We start from the raw sequence: 16471 nt of genomic DNA on the forward strand, positions 1-16471 counted from the left end.
TATCACAAGAATACAAATGCATACCCAATCATACAATTATAAATCCGACATGTATCCAAGCCCTCACCTTGCATATTACTTAATTTTTCCCTCTCAACATGATCTCAATCATGTTACTCCCACCCACCCCCCTCCCTGCTATACCCACCCCTCTGGACATCCCCACATTGTTGCATAAGTCAGGATCACAAGATGTGTTTGACTTTCCATAATTATTAACATAACCTTAAGTATCATGACATCGTACCTGAATTAGTTTACAATGGGAGTCAAATCCTATCTTTTTTGCTGTCTCATGCAGCGTTATACGCTACTACAAAGGCTTTCTTCAGAAGGCATTAATTAACAATATGAATTAACACAAAGAACACCTGAACTCAGTATTCCCTTGCACATCCCAATTACACACAGTCCTTTTCACGTGCACCTAACACTCACCCACACACATGCACGCCAAACCAACATCTTTCGTTTGGCAAGCCCGTTTGTTACACCCCTCCTTTCATCGAACAGATTACACAACAATCTAAACTCGCTTCCCCCCCTCTCACAACTCTAGCAACTCCCCAACGGTGATTGACCTATAACCCTCAGTGAAATCTCCCTCCCATCTTCTTCCATAAATTTCCCAATTCCTATTCATTGTCCTACAAAAACACCTCGCTAAAACTCGTTTCCTCATCTCCCCATTATCCCCCCCCTCATTCCCCACGATATGTACACGAAATCCACCATTATATAAGCAACACCCCATGCTACATTCTCCCCCACCCCCCTATATCAAGACTTAGTGCTCTCAACACCGACACCCCAGTCCCTCCTATCCTCCTGACCACTTTCCCCAGCCATTCCCTCACTCTCCCCAAATAATCGCAAAAGTATACCACGTGATAGGCTGTCTCCAACTCCCCACATAACCCACACCAACCCTCCTCAACGACACATCTATTTCTGAGGACTGATCCAGTAGGCAGAATCCCGTGTAAAAATTTAAACATGATCTCACGCACCCTGGGCCCTAGCTTTAGTTTACCAAACAGACTCCATATAGCACCCCATGCATACATCGGGAACAGCCCCTCAATTGGGGCCGTCTCCTCTACCCTCAATATTCGATATAAATCCCTCACCTTTAATTTCTCTGGCTCGCACGCCCACAAAAGTGCCCTCAACAAAATCTCACACTCCCTCCATTCCCCACCTCCATACATTTCCCTCAAAATATCATGCAACCTTTGCATGTGTGGCCTCCTCTGTCCCCTAGTCTTTTCCACTCCCACCTGATGAAAATGCATTTCACCCTCCTTCCCAGGTCCAACAAACCTAAACCTCCCTTCCTCACCGGCAAAGTCACCACCTCCCTCTTCATCCATTCACATCCTGAGCCCCATAAGAACCTAAAAACACCTCTAAGAATACGAGTAATCTCAGCCCTCATCAATGGAAAAACTGCTGCTACATACCATACCTTACTGTACAGCAATACATTAATAACAATCGCTCATTGCAATAATGTCAAGTGATAAGGCCGTAACATCCCTAACCGACGTTCCACGCGTTCTACCATTCTCGACGAATTCGCCTCCCTAGCCTCCCGTATGGTCGCCCCATACAAAATGCCACATATTAATAACTGCCCTTCCCACTTTCTCACCACGTCACAGTCCCAATCAACTCTGTCTCTCCACGCCCCCAGCCCCATGATCTTTGTTTTCTCTACATTTACCGTCATACCTGTCGCCCCTCCAAACATGCAAACCACCCCTCCCAGCTCACTCAATCTTGTTCCCTTCCGGACTAGGAGTGTCGTGTCATCTACGTAACCTACCACATGATGCCTAATCAAGCCCTCCCTCGACCCCTCCCTCCCATGCACTTTGGTTTCTACCAACCTATAAAATGGATCTTGCACACATGCAAATAATAACTGTGATAACGGGCAACCCCTGCCTCAAGCCCCTATCCATATTCACCACACTTCCCACACGTCCATTGATCTGAATTCTCGCTTTTGCCCCCTTGTACAACGTTTCAACCCACCCCACAATCTCATCCCCAAAACCTTGTTTGCTAAGGATCTGTCTTAAACCCTCCCTTTCCACCTGATCATAAGCACCCTGCCAATCAATCGCCACCATACCCCCTCCTTCCTGCATTCCCTCAAAATTCTCAACAAACCCCTTTAGGATTCCGTGCCCCATTACCATCAACCATCCTGGCAATCCTAGTTGACCTTTTGATACTACTCTTCCCACTACACATTTTAACCTATTCCCCAAAACCTTCGGGAACAATTTGTAGTCCACACACATGAGAGTAATCACCCTGTAATCCTTAAGTGTACTCTGCACCTTACCCTTAGGCACAAGCACAACGACCTCTGTACTTTGCTTCTCGCCCAATTCTCCCCCCTCTTTCATTCTATTGAACAGCAATACTAAAAAACCCCTTAACTGATCCCAATTTTTTAAGTAAAATTCACTTGGCAGTCCATCAATACCTGGTGCTTTGCCCCTGCACATGTCTACAAGTGCCCTCCATATCTCCCCTTCAATATCACCACCCAAAGCTTCCCTGTCCTTTCTCCCCAGAGCTATGGGCTCTACAACACACACCCCTTCAAGATCCTCCCTATTTACCCCTTTACTTTTCCAATATTGCCCATACCACTCGTCCGTGAACATACTCATCCCCTCCATTGTTTTTAACACCTGCCCCTCCCTAAAACCTTTCACCTCAGAGTGCACTTCCAAATCCGCTATCGTGGTCGCTGTCCTCCTCTGCTGTTGCCTCCGCAACACACATGCTGATGGTTTGTCCCCCCATAGCACTTCCTCCACTCCCGCCTGCACCCGCACCGCATAAAATCTCTCCTCCTGTTCCTCTCTTAACCTTCTCTTCAGATCATCCATTGCCTCTGTTTGGAATACCCCTCCCACCACTCCTTGCTCATGATAGTATCCTATTCTACTTTCCAAATAATTTGTTAATCTATACTTTAGTTGATTTATACGCTTCCCCTCACCCACATAAAACCTACAAATCCTCTCCTTGGCCACACTGTCCCACCAACGTACAACATTATCAACCCTTTTTGCCTCCTCACTGAGCTTCCTCCACAACGAAGCAAACCCCCCCTCCACTTCCTCATCCTCAAGGAGTCGCGTGTTTAATTTCCAGTAGCTTTCAAACCGTTTCACTAACGAATCCCATGCCGCCCCCACCACCACTGCCCTGTGATCTGAATAAATTGCTTCTATGGTATTAAAAGACTCTACTGAAACCCCTTGCATTATATAGATCCTATCCAGTCTAGCTGCGTAGTCCCTCCTTACATATGTATGTTGCACTTCACCTATTCCACCCCAAAATGCATCTTGTACCCCAATATCTCTACACAAATCTCGCAACACATTTGAGAAATATCCCCCCCCCCTGGCGTCACATCAACTCTCCTTATTATGCAATTCCAATCTCCCCCAATCAATGCAACCCTGGGTAACGCTCTCAAGAAATACACCAGATCATCCCTTACAAATGCCGATTTTACCCTCACATCATTCTCCGCTGGAGCATACACTTCAATAAAAGACACGGGTTCATGCATCCACCACCCGTCCACTCTCATTATTCTTCCCTCACCCCCCCTCAAACCGTTGCAAAACAAACGGGCTTGCCTAACGAATTGAAACACCTACTCCGCCTTTTAAACGTGTCGTTGGCATTACAAAAGCCCTATATCCATTCACCTCCAGCAATTTTCCCACTTTCAAGTTATGCTCTTGTATAAAAGCCACATCTACCTTGTAACGATACAGCAGTCCTCTCAGCCAATCACACTTACCACTATTACATAAACCATTAACATTAATTGTCATACACCTTAGGCCTGCTTACGTTTTCCACCCACGTTTCTCCACCTCATTTTTCCACTGTCCTGTAGCCTCATACACGTCATCCTTGGCACTCACCCCACCCCCTCCACTCCTAACCCCTTGCTTTCGTTTCTGTTTCTCTTTGCCTCTACACACACCTTCAATCCCCGCCTTTTTCCCTGGTCTTTGTGCTGGAGTGAGGACGTCATCCGAGTCAGACGTGACTGCTGCCCGCTTTCTCGACACTTCCTCTTCCACCATGCTTGTCTCCTGACCTTCCTCATTGTGCACCTCCACCGCCATCACCTCATGCCCCTTCTCACTACTTGGCAAAACCGACATTTCATTTCTTCCTCCAGACCCGCATGCTTCCCCTTGTCCCGGTACCTGTTCTTCCGTCTGTACCTCTGTCAAGGTTTCCTCCGAGTTAGGGAACATCTCCTGCAAAACCGTCTCAAGCACTACGCCAATTTCTACATCATTCGTTCCGTCCTTGTCCGCCTCGGGCGTCAGATTCTCTGCAGACGCACTCAATTGCTTCACTGCACCCTCATGCTTCACCTCACGTTGCAATTCCTCCACTTCCTCACTCCACAACCGACCACGCCTACGTCCATCCTGGCGGTTCTGATCAGTCACCGTAGGTCCTCGCCTCGAAATGTCACTTCTTGGTATTCCCTGGCCCGTCCTCCGCCTCACACATTCAGCCGCTATGTGATCATAACCATCACACAGTCTACAAGTTCTACGTTGTCCAGCGTAAGTTACAAGTATTTGTGTCCTAAATTCCTCTAAGAACACATACGAAGGTATTGGTTGCCTCAGAGTCATCTTGAGGCTAAAACTACCTTCTGGATAACACTCATAAGCCCCTGCCGTCCATTTGCCTTGTTGAGCTACGTGTACAGTTCCAAACTTCCCAAACACACTACGTGGGTCAGCTTCATTCGCCTCGAAAGGCACATTACGTAACTTAACATACGTAAATTGGCTCGAAACATCGACCATCTTTACCAGGATGTCCTCATTAACCTCGATAGCAACATCCTGATAATGATCGAGTAGATCCTCATACACCTGTGATGACAGCAGTTTCACAAGCATTCGGTAGTTTCCATTTAAGGCTACACCGTAAAGGTTGCAATCCTCAATCCCATATGTCTCTCGAATAATCAGAGGCAACAACGTCAACGCCGAATCTTGATTAATTGTACCTCTCAGTAATTCTATGCCAACAGTGTTAATTCTGCGGTGCACCCCAACCACCATTGTGACAGCCTGGCTAGCACTTGCGCCTGTCAGAGAGGTGTAGCAAACGTCCACCCTCACCGGCAGCTGGGCGAGGAATGATAAAAATCTATAAACTCTGTTTAAAAGATGTTTGAGATCCCCCTGTATTAGTGGATACAGCGCAGCAACGTGCAAAACTTTACTATAAAGAAGAACATTAATTACTATCGCCCTCTGGTGTAGGGTTAAATGTCGTGGCCTCAGACTATTTATACGCCTCAAAACAATATTTACCACCCTCCCCGAATTACATGCCCTCGTCTTATCAACCTCTCTCATATACTGTATACCACATATGTTAACACAGTCAACCACCGTTCACGTCTCTGTACCTACCTCCTCTCTCGCCCAATCTCCCAACTTCATAATCTTTGATTTTTCTTTGTTAACCCGCATTCCTGTTGCCTTACCAAATATATCTACAATTCTTCCCACAAAACTCAATTGCTCCCTCGTACGTAATAGGACAGTTGTATCATCTACATAACCTACCATGGCAGGTCGATCACTACCCGAACCCCACGACGAATCTACTCCCCGCCCACAAACTGTCCAATAAAAAGGGTCCTGCATGCAAGCAAAGAGCATTTGAGACATAGGGCATCCCTGTCGAATGCCTCTATTCAATTTGACAAAGTCTCCTAACTTCCCATTAATTTGTACTTGAAACCCAGCACCATTATACAAAGAACGAGCCCACATGATGATCTCATTACCAAAACCCTGCCATCTCATGAACTTCCACAGCACATTCCTTTCTACACTATCAAAAGCAGCTTGCCAGTCTAAAGCCAAAACACCCACCCAGCCCCTCGTTCCACATTCCTCGACAAACTCCCTGATATTCCCATGACCATCATACATCGTCCTACCTGGCACGCCAAACTGACCCTTATGTATTACCTTGTCAAACACTTTCTTAATCCTATTCATTAAAATTTTTGCATATAATTTATAATCACTACACATTAGTGATATTGGTCGATAATCCTTAAGTGATACGGGTATGTCACATTTTTTAACTAACACCAAAACTGCCGTACTCTGAGACAAACCTAAACGTCCCCCCTCCTTCATCGCATTGAGTAAACATACCAGAAAAGTCCGTATGACCTCTTAATGTTGAATATAAAATTCACACGGAATGCCATCAATACCTGGCGCCTTGCCCTTGCACATTCCCTGCAAAGCCTCCCACACCTCAGTTTCAGTTATAGGCCCACCCATGAGAAAGCGATCATTATCATTCAACTCACATAGTACATTCCACCCAAATTCCCGTATTGCATCCACGCTTACATCTTTATTTAGCATTTTGAGATTAAACCATTTATCAACATAATAACTTATTCCTTCAGTTGTTACAATCTGACCCTCACTATACCCTTCAACGCCATCCTGCACCACTAAACTCACGATTTCGGTCGCCTTCCTCCTTTGTGTCTGACTACGTAAGACACAAGCAGACGGCTTATCACCCCAGACAGCCTCCTCGACTCCACTCGAAATACGCGCCCCATCAAAAACCGTATTTTTTAGCACCTGGATGTGTTCCTTTAGATTGTCAATCTCGTCCACTGGGTAAATTCAAGATACCACTCCTTGCGCATAACAGTGCTGTAAAGAACCCTCCAGGTACCTCAAAAATCCATACTCCAATCGCGAGGCCTCCTTACCCCGTTGTACATAAAAATCCTTAATTCGAGGCTTCATAACCTCGTCCCATTGTCGCACTAAATCACTACCTTCCAAGGAGTCTACTCCCATAGACGTCCATAAGTGCGTGAAGAGTGTCATATCTTCCGCACTTTGAAGTAAACGAGTATTTAACTTCCAATACCCTTTAAAACAAGTCGGGAGACCTCTCCAGTCGAGCTCTACGAGAGCACCGCGATGGTCGGAGAAATACATATCTAACACACGCACTTTGGTTACAACTACCCGCCGAGACACATATACCCTGTCTAAGCGCGCAGCATAGTCCTTACGCACGAAAGTGTGCGCAATCACTAAGTCACTGCTTCCACTTACATCAACCAACCCCAGCCCAGACAATAAATCACCCAAAATAATCGAACAATAACCCGCTCCCCTCGGTTCTACGTCTTTACCGCGCACCACACAGTTCCAGTCGCCACCAACCACTGTTATATCAGGCAGAGATCTCAAATAGTACACAAGAACATCGTTAACAAAAGTATTTTTAATATTAATATCATGTTCAGCTGGCCCATATACTCCTACAAAACCAACCCATTGAGTACCCCACTCACCTATGATGCATACCACGCGACCCCCTTCCCCTTCCTCCCAGTGTTTCATCACGAATGGGCTGGTCACTTTTATCAACACAGCCACACCACCTTTCAAACGACTCGAGTGAGCCATATAAACATCATAACCATCTATCGCAAACGAACTTCCAACTTTATGGTTATGTTCTTGCAAGAAACATACGTCTACTGCAAAGCGATGCAACCACTCATGAACCTGCACATGCTTTCTGTTGTTTTTCATACCATTAACATTTATGGTTATACACCTAACTTTGCTTTGGTGGCTGTCCTCGAGGGACCACCACACCCTTTTTCCCTTTACGTTGACTAACGCCTAAGGCGCCACCTTTACCTTGTACATTCTCTGTTATATTACTCGCTGTCCTGGAACCACGCGACGCCCCACCCGTGACTTCCGACCACGTCTTCTTCCCAGAACGCTGTCCAGGGGTCAAGACATCGTCGGAGTCTGGCGGGGTAGCCGCTCGCTTCCTAGAAACAGCATCCTCAGCTTTATCAGGACCTGTAATGTTCTCCTTGTAAACTTCTACCGCAACAATATGAACTCTCGGACCTTCTACCTCACTTACGTTAATTAACTGATCGACATCCTTTAACTGTGTTCTCTCCTCATCTGAACACTCCAACACAGGCACACACGGCACAGAATCATACTCCTGCAAAGCTAAAAGGTCGCTCAATGTCGATACAATGTTAGCTTCTATGTCAGCATCCTCTCTTGCTTGAGGGCTCTCACGTCCACCATGTTCTACCACATCATGGTTGACCGTACCAGGTAGAGTCACGCAGGATGACTGTACGAGCATGGCCCGATCCACCTCATCACTCCACGATTTCAGGCGCGGTACGTCCTCGACTATTTCATCTGCCAGAATCCGACGAGGAGCCTCACCATCCGGACGACGACCACGTCCTGAGGGCGGCTGGCGCTTAACGCATTGTGCAGCAATGTGATCCAATGCGCCGCATAGGCGACAAGTTCGTCTCTGTCCAGGATACGTAACATACACCTGGGTACGGAACTCCTCTAGGTTTATGTACGAAGGTATTGGTTGGCGCAGGGACATTTTCAACGTGAAAGACCCTTCTTGTAAACCAGCAAAGTGGCCATCAGACCACCGACCCATAGTAACCTGGTGGATCGTCCCATAGTATTTGAAGGCGCCACGTATGTCAACTTTGTTAGCCTCAAAAGGCACGTTTCGCACACGTACTCACGTATAGTATTGTGAAACATTGTGCAACTTAACTGTGACTGCTGGGGTGACTTGCTTGCTAACATCCTGATACTGGTTGACAATCTGCTCGTAGGTCTTGGTATCACAAAACTTGACGAAAATTCGGGATAGTCCATTTAAGGCAACGCCACACAGGGATTCACGCTGGATGCCATATACATCGCGGATGATCATCGGCACCAACACATTAATCGATGCGCTGGGGATTGTGCCCTTTTTGAGGTCAATACACACAGTATTAACTCTCCTTCGAAAACCAGTCGCCATTGTTGTTGTCGTCGCAAAGCTCCTCCACCAGGTGTCGGGACTGAGGAGAGACAGCTGACGACCGCTCAGCACAGCGTCTGAGCAGAGAATAAATGAGCAAGGGTTTCCTCATCCTGCATATTGCAGGTTTTGAGTCCGTGTAATCAGAGTGTATAGGTTAGTGTTCTCTGGATTGGGATGATTATGTTGATGTTGTATTGTGCATAAATTTTGATGTTGGGCCAAGTGTTGGGCAACATTTGGACGTTCATGTAAATATTGTGTATTCTGTAAGTTTTTATATAAATTATAACAATAACTGTAGTTGGGATAGTGCATATAGACAATGCTAAGACTTTTGTTAGTTGGTATGCAAATAATCAAATGGTTTGGCAAAAACTGTCTTACAGTAACATGATACTTAATGATTTAGTTTATAATGAGCTTTCATATCATGTATATATATATATATATATATATATATATATATATATATATATATATATATATATATATATATATATATATGTATATATATTGGGGAACAGTGTTTTTTTAGTTGCAAACTAAGTTAAGGGGAAGGGGTTGGGCCACTATTTTGTGGGGACAAGGGAGCCTCATGCTGCACTTAGCAGGTTTTGAGGGAGTGTTATCAGTGTGTATGGATTTAGTGTCCACTGGAGTGATATGGATTGGTTTGATGTAATTTGTGTAAGTTTTGACAATGGTCCATATATTGGACAACATTTTCATGTTGTGTACAATTTGTATTCTGTGTGTTTTTAAATAAAATCTAAAAAAAAAAATAACTTGAAGAAGCACATTCATCGTAGCAGTGCTCAACGAACCCCGTATCAGCTCGATGCAAACAGTATTGACCCTCCTGCCGACACGATCCGCCATCTTGAAACTAACAGAAAAACTGCCCAGAAACCAACTGATTCAGGAGCGTCTGCACAGCAGGTCCACACGGCCCGAGAGCGATGAGGACAATGATACTGTGTATTGGATGCAGTTGAGAGCTTTTGGTTTAGTGTACTGTGTGCAGTTAACCAGCTGGTTCAGTGTACTGGGTGCAGTTGATCAGCTTGTTAAGTATACTGGATGCAATTGACCAGCTTGTGGTTCAGTGTACTGAGTGCAGTTGAGAGCTTGTGGTTCAGTGTACTGGGTTCAGTTGACCAGCTTGTGTTTCAGTGTACTGGGTGCAGTTGACAAGCTTGTGGTTCAGTGTACTGGGTGCAGTTGATCAGCTGATTCAGTGTACTGGGTGCAGTTGATCAGCTGGTTCAGTGTACTGGGTGCAGTTCATCAGTTGGTTCAGTGTAATGGGTGCAGTTGACCAGCTTGTGGTTCAGTGTACTGAGTGTAGTTTACCAGCTTGTGTTTCAGTGTACTGGGTGCAGTTGAGAGCTTGTGGTTCAGTGTACTGGGTTCAGTTGGCCAGTTTTCTTTCTGTGTACCGGGTACAGTTGAGAGCTTGTGGTTCAGTGTACTGGGTTCAGTTGGCCAGTTTTGTTTCAGTGTACCGGGTACAGTTGAGAGCTTGTGGTTCAGTGTATTGGGTGCAGCCGTGATTTGACGAGCATGTGGCTTAGGAGAAATTTCATTCAGTGCAAAGTTAATCCTTTTTCTGCAAGTTACAAAGTTGAGCAATGAACAGGAAAAAATTAATGATAAATGCTTCATGCTGCACCCTGTATATTTGTCAGTTGATTGATTCCTTGTACCAAGGAGAACTTAAGAGTCGTGTGAGGAGCGATGATCTGACCAATAGATGGCACTGACAACCTAGTCATTCATTCTATTTTTATTAATTATTTGGATTATTGTCATAATTTCCTCTCTTCAATTTTCTGGGCGTTTATCCATATTTATCTAATACGTTCTTGCTTTGGTATGGCCAGTTTTACATTGTTGTGGTAAGGAAAAAATATTAATTTTGAAGTGTCCTGAAATTATCATTATGGCATCAGTAGCTGATCGTTAGTTCCCTTGCTGGGTCAGTAGTGTTTTCTTCTGCACTGAACGTAATGGTGTTGTCAGTGTACCAGCAGCTCTCAGTGACTGCACATACTGGATTAACTTGCTCTTTTCTTTTTACGTTTAAGGTTTGTTTATTATTTATAATTTATGTTGAAAATTCTTGTTACTTCATCCTTTTTTAACACTTCAAAGGGTCGTGCTGAGCCTATTGAGTATTCTCGTTGCTATAAGTATTTTCCTGATCAATTTGCAACTTGGGCTCTTAATGTAGGAAATTAAACTAGTAAACTCGCAAAACTATTTTGTTTTTACTAAATGTTTTAAAATTACTATCGCTAAAAAAAATTCTAGGCTTACACCTATAACTATATTTCTTTTGATAAATACTTCGATATAGACTATCAGAAAACTAGACGTAACAATAGATACGTCTAATCTTCATAAATTCTTCTCTAACATCTTTATCTTGCCACCCCAAAACATCATGCACGCCCACCTTCTCAAATGGGCGGTGTAATCCACATCCCCACAAACTTCGATTCATAACTTCCTTCAAGGGAGGTTCCTTGATGCTGGGGAGGGGCTCTTTATCTACGAAATTGGATCTACACTTAAATTCTCTGAATTGAACCTAAATACCTTCGATCTCCCTCCCCCCTACCTCAGCTGTATAATCCCACGGGTTTAGCGCTACCCATTTTAATTTCCCCGCTCAAATTGCTTCGCCTAAAAAATCGTTTAGGTTCCCCTAACCGGCAATAACTCTAGGTTAATATTCCTCTTGACCATTCGTTTTTCTACCTGCTGGGAGATAGGACTCTTCTCCAGTTTCTCTTGCACGCCACCTGGGAGTATACAATTAGCACCAAGATGGCAGACCACATGAGCCGGCGTGTAAGTCTGCATGGAGCTGGTCCGTGGGTCTTCAAGTAGCGCTGCAATGAACATTCTGCTCCCAGGCGTCATCAGGGACTTTGATGGAATCCCCAGTGAAGAATTGTATGGAGTAGCGTTTAATGATATGAAAAGGGTCTTTGTATAATTCATGAGGTCCGGTTTTTACTCCAGCATCGTCGATGAATTTAAATAACGGAGCATGAATTCGGCCGTGTAGGTGTGCATGCATGACGTCTCCAAGTATTTTACTTGGGTGAAGGTATGGGATGTGACTTTTTTGAGACTACAGTGTAGTCTTCGGGACGCTTTCAGCATTTATGGGACTGTCCATTCGGCGAGCAACATGGGGGGGGGGGGGGGTGGAGGAACGGCCCGTATGAGGGGGCTGCCAGAAGATCCTTCACACGAAAAATGTCCCTGTAGTGTCCGATACAGTCGTATGTTACATTGGATGGCTATAGGACTAGTTTTTGTGCACTATGCAGGGCAGAGGACTACGAGCCGTTTGTGACTAGAGTACGTGGCGGCAGTCCACAGAGACAGGGCCCTAGGGTGCGAGTATCTCCTGTGGACAAGCGGTCAGAAACATTGGAAGTTTTGCCGGGTGTTGTGGCAGGTTTGAGAACGGACCTATGAAGTGGAGAGAGCTGAGGTGGCTATGGGAACGTGCCTCTCTCCCATAGGAATCGGAGGGGAATATCGTTGCCTGAAGGACTGTTGGATATTGCAGAATCTCCCTAGGAGGGGATGCTAGAAGCAGTGTTTAAGGGTTTTTTGGAAGTCGGAGCATGCTGTGGCAGGCGCCAAGAGGTTGTGTCCGTCAAGGAGATGGACGGACAGCAAGGTGAGACTCGAGTAAGGTTGGAAGGGAGAGGTATGTGGAGTTTCAGCAGGAAGACATGATTCATGGAAATGTGTGGAGGATAGCTCCTGCAAACAAACAGCAGTAGTGTCGGAAATGGACGAGGTCCTCGCACCGGGGCAGCACCATGGGAAGGATTGGTCAGCTGTGGTGGGGACGGCAAGCCAGGGAGGGGGTTTGCAATGAAGATAGGAGGGAAGGAACAGGATGGGGAGGAACAGGAGTGCTAGAGCTCGAAACCTATGAAAGGACCGTCCCAGTGGCACAGGGGTAAGTTGCCTTTCCTGTAAAGTTCAGGCATCTTTCAATGTAAATGGTCTTAAGACCGAGGTCAAGAGGGTTTGGTTAGTAGTTTTTAAGGAGATTTAGCAGAGACTGAATTTCGCAAGAACATAACCATAGATTAGGATGTAAATTGGTTTTGAAAGGTTATAGGTTTTGCCAATGCTCAGATTGAAACTAATAGTGAAGGAGACCAGCCCTTTGCATGTCCTGGGTTGGGAAGGGTCTGGATTTTGGGGGTTGGGAGGGGTTTTGAGTGTACATGCCGGTGACCAGTAATGCTAGGGTGAAGTGGACTTTGTATGAGATATCTTGATGAATCATTTGTAGGGTTTGCCAGCTACTACGGTGTTTGGGGGCGATAGGAATTACACAACCCGCCCCCCTTCCCTGGGGGAGTTTGGGTATTTTGAGCTGTTTTGCAGGATGTCTATATGGTGGGGAGTAGGGGGTATGGAGTGAAGTACTTTTGTTCATACGGGATATGAGGCGAGGTTGGATAGTATTTGTCAGGCAGGGAGTAAGTGTGGTGAGGATTTAGGTTGTGGGTTTCTGATCACTGGGCAGTAATAGCTAATTTGCAGGTGGATGGTATAGTGAGTGAGGGTTACTGGAAATTTAATGCGAGGCTAAGGGAGGTTTAAAAGTACTGTTTTCGTGGATTGGTGTATGTCCTTTTGGGAGGCTAGGAATGTGGTGATGAATTTGCTTGATTGGTGGGAAATGAAGGATAAGATTGAGATAAGAGTTTTTTAAAGCTCGGGAATGGGAGCTGGCACGGTGGCATTATGGATTGCAAAATCTTTAAGGACAAATAAACTATGAGGAAGGGAAAGGATTTGGCGGAATGGGGATATGGAAAGTCTACGGAATCGGATTGCAGAAATTCATAGTTTGTGGCAATCAGAAGTAGGGCAGAGTTGGAGTATGTTTTAAGGGGAGATAGGCCATCAGGCTTTGTACTCGGGAAGTTTAGGGAAAGGCAGACGAAGACCACCTTGGTGTATAGTGGCAGAATTGGGGGGGGGGGGGGGCTGGTGGAGGGACAGGGCCTATCCATCACAATCTTTCGTGCTACTTTTTGGTTTAGGGAGAAATGGAGGGGTGAGGGAAGGGGGGGGGGTGTCGGTGAAGGGATGTTTGGGGAAGAAGGGATCAACTATGTTAAGTGAGGAGGATGGGGGGGGGGGGGAAAAGCTTTTAGTATTACTGAGGCGAGATGTAGGAGGTGGCTTTTGGGTTGTGCCAGGGTAAGGCACTGGGGATAGATGGTATACTGAATGATTTTTATAAGTGTCCCTGGTGTGTGCAAGGCACTGTTTGGTGGGAGTTTTGAGTTCCATGTCAAGTAGTGGAAGGATGGGGGAAATCTCATAAAATGGATATCAGTGTTAGTGCCAAAAAGAGGACTAGTGTCTTGAGCAATTAAGTGATTTCGTTAATGTGCTTGGATTACAGGACTCTTGTTAAGAATTGGGCAACAGAATGAGCAAAGTACTGGGTTTTGTAATACATAGGGGACAGTTTGGTATTCCAGGGAGAAGGACGACTGATGGACATGATTATCAGGTATTTTGAGAGCTGTCTGGGAGGGGTAATACTCGGGTTAGATTGGGAGACTGCATAAGATTGCATGGATAGATTTCTTTAGTTTTGTTTAGAACGTTTAGGGTTTGGAGAGGGTGATGATAGGTGAACACCCTGTATGCTGAGGCGGTGAGGGTACAGGTAAATGAGAGGTTGGGTGAAATTGTACCTATGTAGAGGTTGGAGACAGGGTTGCCTGCTATCCCAGCTGCTTTCTGCATGTGCAGAATCCCTTCTATGAGTTCGAGTGGGTTTTGTACACAGGAGATAGATGGGAGGGTATTGTTGGATATTTTGATGCAACTGTTTTGTTTAGGGGCAAGGAAGAGTTATGGAGGGTGGGTAGATTGATTTTTGGTACTAATACAGGTACGAGTTAACATGGTGAAATCAAGGTTACTGGAGGTGGGTAAATGGATAAGTGCGAGCTTGGAGTGATCAGGATGGACAGTGGTGAATAAGAGGAGTGGGATATGGCATATGAAGGAGGTGCAGGACTACAGGAGGGTCTATTTGGCATCTGTTAGGGAAAAAGTTTTGGGTAGACTTAGAGGTTTAAGTGCAAAGTATCTAGCATTGGTGATAAACTCTTGTCTAGCAAGGTATAGGGGGTGGCAGAGGTGGTTCCCCTTACGGGTACTGGACGTTTTGGAAATCCAGCAGAGGCCATAGTTTGTGGAGTTTTGGGAGGGCGTGGTTATGTAAGGTAGTTATGATGAGGGAGCTTAGGCTTGTTGGCGCTGGGTCTGAGTAATGGCTATCAAGCAGAGGTATATTAGGGAAGGGAGTGTGCAGGGCATTAGTGTAGGAAGGGTTATGGAGGAGGCTCGTAAATGGCGTGGCAAGGATTTGCGGGTTTGAGGATACATTGAGGGTTTTGACAGTGCAACAGGTGGCCAACCTAAAAAGTAAAGGCTTGTGAGGGCTGTGGGAGGGCAGGGAGTACTGCAAGGGGTTGCAGTGTACCCAACGTATGATTGGAAAGTTACTTGGAGGAAATTTAATAAGCTTAGGATACCTGTTAGAGTAACTGAATTAGTGTATAGTTTTCATTACTTCTGGCCTCAAGGAGGTGTTGATGCATGGGGTTCGTGGACGAGGCATCTTGCCTGCATTGTGATGTTGAAATGGCGTTTCATGCTGTCTTTTGTCCCTCCTTGGAGGGGGTGAGATTATAGACGAGGGAAGTTATCAGACTTTTGGGAGGAGGGGGTAGTTTGCCACTTTTAAGGGCATTGTTAAATGTGGTGCCAAAGGATGTGGGAAGGGCTATAATGTATCATAGTAGACTAGATATTTCTTGTAATGCGGGAGTTTAGGGAAGATTTGAGGGTGAAAGCATTGGCGGCAAGGTTCTATAGAACGTAGTGTAGGAATAGGCTTGTTTATGGGGCGCTTTGGGGAACCACCTTCCCAGGTTACCAGAGCCTCGCTGTGGGGTCCCGGAGGGTGGGCAAATGGTTGGTCCCCTTTTTCAGGGGATGTAAGGGGCGTGGGGTTTTTTGTTGGTGTATTTGAGGTGTAAGATGTGGGTTTCCCAGGTTTTGTCTGGTTTGTAAGGTAGTATCACGGGTATGATTTGCCTTTGAGCAACAGACGCTTCTAAGAATAATGACTATGGTTTTAAAGAACTTTTTTTTTTTTTTATACACCCTGGTTTTTTTGAGTGTTCAGTGTTCGAAATACTCAACACGTAAAAAGTGCTTGGATTCTGAGCTTTAAAAGCCTAGCTATGTCAATTTAGACTAATGTCGCCAGTTTGAGGTGCATGCAGTTTTTAGTCTTGGCAAGATAAAGCGGCACTTATAATTTATACTTGGTGTGTATCCTGTCTTGTCTTATATATTGTAATTGGCGTTTTATTTCAGAACTTTGCTTTCTTTGTAACGCCATGTATTAATCTTTTTTTTT

The 16471-nt window shown here is 45.3% G+C and overlaps 1 protein-coding gene across 2 annotated transcripts in view; it reads left to right on the forward strand.

Annotated features, from left to right (window-relative positions):
- LOC128705813 (glutathione S-transferase 1-like) overlaps positions 1-16471 on the forward strand; it is a 73019-nt gene that overhangs the window by 55040 nt on the left and 1508 nt on the right. Inside the window, exon 1 of one of the 2 annotated variants that reach the window (XM_053800952.2) lies at positions 10908-11057. The exons of the other annotated variant lie outside the window; for it this stretch is intronic. The gene's annotated coding sequence lies outside the window, so the exon portion shown is untranslated. Of the gene's footprint in view, positions 1-10907; positions 11058-16471 lie in introns of those variants that run through there. 2 annotated transcript variants of the gene reach the window in all.

This window comes from Cherax quadricarinatus, chromosome 3, assembly GCF_038502225.1.
Source record: "Cherax quadricarinatus isolate ZL_2023a chromosome 3, ASM3850222v1, whole genome shotgun sequence".
NCBI classification, from domain to species: Eukaryota; Metazoa; Arthropoda; class Malacostraca; order Decapoda; family Parastacidae; genus Cherax; species Cherax quadricarinatus.